Genomic DNA, 6,000 nt, shown 5'->3' on the forward strand with positions numbered 1-6,000 from the left:
GCTTTAATTCTCAAGAAATAAAGCGAGTTGCTAGATAATGTTTCCAAAAGTTGATGGAGATTGCAAAAGAAGATGGCTAACCACTGCCCTCCTGGTGAGATTGTTGAGTATGTTGCATTATGACAGCCAGGTCCTCTGCTGGGCCGCCTTTTTCACGCCACAACGTTTTCCACCTTACGGTCATGGGAAAGAAGGAGGACTTCCCTCTGATTTTGCACTTCCTGCAATAACATTTCTATTGTGTTCCATTGAAAACAAGGCGCCCAGAAGTGTTACCAGACAAAACAAACCCACTTCCTAATTCAGGACAACAATTAATGCTGACGAATACAATTAGAGAAAGGAATGAAACTGCAGAAAAACAACACTGTAGGAATGGGAATAAACAACAACCCTGGAGTGAAGCCAGCTTAACTCAAAATCCACCACTTTTCAGCTGCTACAGGCCTTTAAGGTGTGCTGCATCACAGCAACTTTCTCACATGATCGTATTTGGATTCAATGGATGTGACACCAGTACTCAGCACATTTTGATTCCATGCCAATGAGCCAGACCCCATCTTGTGCCCCCTGAAAACAAACAAAAGAGGATGAAAGTTCTCTTGATCCTTCTGGCAGAGTGCACATATGGAGTGCAGTGTTGCATGGTGGTCCGGTTGAACAGTCATTCCCCACCCAGCTGTAATTATCTATAGATTATGGATTTTATCTATTGTTTCAAAATTAATTCATTGTTTTCTAAAGAAAACTAACTGCAAAAATCTGAAATTTCTGGAGAATCTCAGCAGGTCTCGCATCCGTGGAGAAAAAGCAGAGTTAATGTTTTGGGTCCAGTAACTCTTCCTCAAAATCTCTTGGATTATAGCGGAATTCAAAAAGAAAAAAAAAATTAGAATCAGAACTATAACAATACTTAGTCTTGGTCCAAGCAGTTTGGATTGGTCAATTTCAGGGATGCATCTGTTTGTGCCGTTTATTTGGTGAACGGTGTCTGGAGCATGCAGTGCATGTGGGGCAAGTGGAACACAGGTGTGCTAGTTGCATGTGTGGCTGCCAATGCAATTTTACCAGAGACAAAAAAGTTGTCAGATAGTCTCTCATCCAGGCGAAGTACACACAAAGTGTCCAGGCCAGCCATTGCTGCACGGGCTGGTGTCAGGGAAAGAGCTCAGGCTCTTCCTTAAAAGACTCCCTTGGCCCATAAAAAGGCTAGCCCCACTTTCACTCCAGGCTTTTACCCGTCTCCAGTCCCCCACCTTCTCTATTTTAATTTGACGTTGAAACTCTGGCTGCTGAAACCAGCCCACCCACTCCCTTTTACATTTCCTTGCAGCTACAAGGTTCCTTGTTGTTGTGGGTTAGATGCAGCCCCAGTGTGTCTGACACCACTCCTGGTGGCATTGCTTGCATGGGACAGTACTGGCCATTTGATTAACTGGCAACTTTCAGAGGCATGGCCTCCTGTCTTAAACTCATAAATGGCCTAACATTTGTTAAGCACCTGTAGGGCAATTCACCATCATTTCTGAATTTTTGTGGATGAGTTGGGGGAAGTGTAGAGACATCAGCAAGTTTAGCCAATTATTTCAAGATTCTCATGCAAATAGAGGGGTGCCAGAGGGCTGAAGAATAACCAATATAATTTTCAAAAGGTAATTAAAGAGGCAGATTAAGGCCAGTTCATTTAGTATCCATGGTAGAGTCAAAAATGGACTTTTAAATAATTGCATCATCATTGAGATGTAGTTAAGAAAACAATCTGAAGCACCCAATATGGATTTCAAAAAAGACAATCTTACATAATTAACCTTTACCTGTTTATGGTTGTTAGCATTGCACACAAGGTAGGGGGAGTGTTTGATGACTTCTGAAATCCAAGAACACGTCTGGAACAGTGCAAAGAAGTTGTACATTACCTTTTATTGATCTGTCAAAGGTGTTTGATTGCATTAGCTCCAAAAGTCCTTTGTAAAATCCTCTGAAAGACATGAACAAAACCAAAAATCACTGGAAATGCACAGCAGGTCTGGCAGCATCTGTGGAGAGAAATCAGAGTTAAAATTTCAGATCCAGTGACTCTTCCTCAAAGACATGGATGTCCTGCAAAATTTGTACCATCCTGCTAATCCTGTCCTATGTATGACAGCAATAATCTCTTGCAATTGATTGAAGCCCATGCCACTTCACATCCATTGGATGTTAAGCATGATTGTGTCAGCTGTCTTCGCTAGCTGATCACTATTTCAATCTGATCACTGACCTCTTTCATGATCCACAAGCAGTGATGATTTTTTTATTCTTTCATGGGCTGGGGCATTGCTGTCCAGGCCAGCATTTTTGATCATCCTAATTGCCTAAAGTGAACCACATTGCAGTTGAGAGCCTGTTGCAGCACGTGGAAGCAAAATGAAGAAGGCATACATCATGCCTTTCATCGTCTAACTTCCCTAATCTTCCCTTGGCCCCTGTATGCAAAAGTGTTGGTGTGAATGAAGTGGTCAACAATGTCTGATTGTCAGGGATCTGGGGACCTGCAATTCTGTGCCCTGTTTAGTGAATGGGTCTGTAGATAATGTTATTGCCCTTTAAAAGGCAGAACAACAGTAGGCCTTACAGACTGTCCCCACATGATAGGTTGATAAACTTACCCTGTTCACTCTGGGAGTGATAGCAGCCATTTTCTTCCACACTGTACAATTGATTTTCATCTATGGTGGAAGATGCCAGTGATTGCTCTTTGGGCAATGCTCTTTCCGCCTTTACCTCTATGTGTTGATGATCATCCTTGATTATCCAGATATCCTTCTTGAAAGTCCTTTCCTTGAATCCCATAGGCTTCACACCTCCCTGAAACTACCTTATGTCAGCTCTGGGATGTAGCCTAGAGCAACTCCTGAGCTAGGTTCCTGTCCACACACACTAGCCTCTCTCGCCTCTCAATGCTAGTTGCTAGAGCACCTTGCAATGCAGATCTGTACTTCCTAAGTATCTGGTAAGTGTATTGGACTGATGCCAGGAGGATTGTGAGGTGTTGGCAAATATTAGCTGCCAATTTTCATGGACAAGGGGTGTGTGCAGCTGGTGCTTATCGGATGGTGTCCTGAGGTGCTACTGTGTGGTGAGGGATACAGAGGCTTTTTGCAGCCATTGGTGAGCTGAGGTTACTAGGAATTCTCAGCATCTAGTTTGCTCACAGCAAGGGAACAATAATCTCCCCAAATAGGCAACTCACTGCTCTCTAGTGTGAATCTCTTCTTGATGCCTGAAATTTGGTTAAAATATGCAGCGGATTGGCCCCAATAGCAAGATAGGACTGGCTGGACTACTCAAATGCCACAGTTCATGCCATAGCCTATGTCATTCATGCCCCTGTTAGATTTTTGCCCCAAGTGAGCTCACACTTAGAGTATTTCAGTACTCAAAGAAATTCACTGCCTTTGTGCTCTAATAAACATACATCCAGTTTTAGATTTTACTACTGATTTTAAAAACTTTTTGAAAATAAATTTAGTTGCAGAATGACATTTGACTGACACAAAATTAGAAGAAAATTGATATTGTAAGCACTCAATTTTTGAATTAGTTTCTATTTCAGACCATGCTGGGAGAAATTTTAGAACACAAATACAGAGGGAACAGTGTGTCCACATGTATGAGTCACAAAAACAGGTTAGCAGACATAGCAAAGCAATTTGAATGTTGCCATTTATTGTAAGGCAAATGCAATATGAAAGTGAGGAAGCCTTACTGCAGCTGTACTTGGCCTTGTTGCGACCACATCTAGAGCAATGTGTACAGTGTTCAGTTTTGCTCTCCTTATTTGTGAAAGGATATAATTGCTTTGGAAGCAGTTCATTGAGGGTTCACGTTGATTGATTCCTTGTACTATGGGATTGTCTTATGAGAACAAGGTTTGACAGGTTGTGTCTATGCTTATTGAAATTTACAGGAATGAGAAAAGGTTGGACAGGTTGAGTCAATTGCTATTGGAGTTTACAGAATGAGAAAAATTAGATAGATTGCTGAAATATAAGATGCTGGTAGAGCTTGCTAGGGTGGATACTGAAATTTTGTTTTCCCTTGTGAGGGAGATCAGAAACGGAGGGTATATTTAAAAATAAAATCAAAGTAGTGTGGAGGCTGGAGGTCTGAAATAAAACAGAAAGTACTGGAGAAACTCGGCAGGCCTGGCAGCATCCTTGGCAATGATTGGCAAATATTTTGCCTTTCGTGAAAGGGTGAAACAATATCCATTCTCGTGCAGCTATTTTATTTCAATATGAGGTAAACAAAATGAGTTTATTGTTAAAGTCTGAGTTGAACATGACCTCTTCCATGTCTCCAATTAGGCTGGCTTCCAGTACCAGGCAAAGCTGCTTGCACTGCTCATGCTAATTTATTCAATTGAGCTGACCCCTGAAGACTGTGAGCAGACAGCTCAATGCAGTTTTGGCCAGCCTTGTGTTGTGCTACCAGATAACTATTCAGACTCCATTTCACTCAGACTGAAAAGAGCACGAGCCCTTATAACTTCTGGCATGAATCTTCTTATTAACCTAAAATATTTTGTGTTGGCTTTTGTTTAAAGGTTTTGTTTAACAATATCAATAGATATGATTGTGTTGCAATTAGATTAGTAATGCAATGCTTTGCAGATCATATCCCAATGACCCTTGTTTTGTTTGCATATGTTACCTCAAGAGTGCCCCTATTAATCAGGATAAAGTGCCGAGGATGCTGGAAACCTGAAATAAAAACAGAGAATGTTGGAGAAACTCAGCATTTGTGAACAGAGAAAAGCAGAGTTAATGTTTTCAGTCTGGCATGACTTCTTCAGAGCAGTGGTGCCCCTATTCCACAGGTACAATGCCTGATCTGGACTTAGGATTTGGAGAAAGATCTTTTGACTATGATAGTTATCGTCTAAAACGAGGGTTGAATGTTAGGCTCCCACAGTTCTGGAAAATGATTGTCCTATGTTTGATTTGTGTTTCTGACAATACTATCAGTTAACGATAATTCTGAAATGATTCTACCTTTATAAACATGGAGGGCTGAATCTTTTGTTTTTTTGGCTGAGTCCGAGTTGCACTGAAATTTTGGCTGTTTTGTCACAGCAAGGCCTAACAGGTTCTCTTGCTGCAACCACCCAATCACAGCATTAATTTCCTATGATGCTCCTATGGTGTCTCTTACCTCCAATTTCTCAATGGATTTCCTGGAAGTAATCAGCATTCCATGCCATCTTTAAAAGCCCATTGTGCATGTGGACAAATGCTATCAGTTTAGAGTTGCTCTACACAGATCCTGATAATTTCCCTGGACATGGTAATCAGGGGAAAATAGGCAGGAAGGGTTTTGGAGGTCCTGATGGATGGGTTAGTGCAGAGGTGGACTTTGGTCTCCGCCAGGACCAGAAGTGGAGACTATGACAACAGACCATGTCAGCTTGGTCCGGGGTTGCCACTAATTCTCTGTTTGACAACACTACCCAGGGCCCTACTGTTAACTGTATAGGTCCTGCCCTTGTTTATTTTACCAAAATGCATACCTTGCATTTATCCAAATTAAATTCCATCTGCTACTCCTCACTGTCTTCTTCACTGTTAACTGTACCACCAACAAGGTTAAAAGGCTGCCTTATAGAAGTGTATAAAATAATGAGGGGCATAGAGAGAGTTAATAGTAGTTGTCTTTTCCCTAGCAGGGGGAACTTCAAGATAAGAGGGCACATTTTTAAGGTGAGAGGAGAGAGATTTAAAAAAGACATGGGGCAAATGTTTTACACGGAGAGTGGTTCATGTTTGAAATGACCTTCCTGAGGAAGTAGTGGATGTCGGTACAATTACAATGTTTTAAAGACATTTGGATATGGACATGATTAAGAAAGCTTTTGAGGGATATGGGTCAAATGCAGGCGGGTAGGACTAGTTTAGTTTGGGATTATGTTCAGTATGGACTGGTTGGACCGAAGTGTCTGTTTCCGTGCTGTATGACTCC

This window comes from Chiloscyllium punctatum, chromosome 5 (assembly GCF_047496795.1).
Source record: "Chiloscyllium punctatum isolate Juve2018m chromosome 5, sChiPun1.3, whole genome shotgun sequence".
NCBI lineage: Eukaryota > Metazoa > Chordata > Chondrichthyes > Orectolobiformes > Hemiscylliidae > Chiloscyllium > Chiloscyllium punctatum.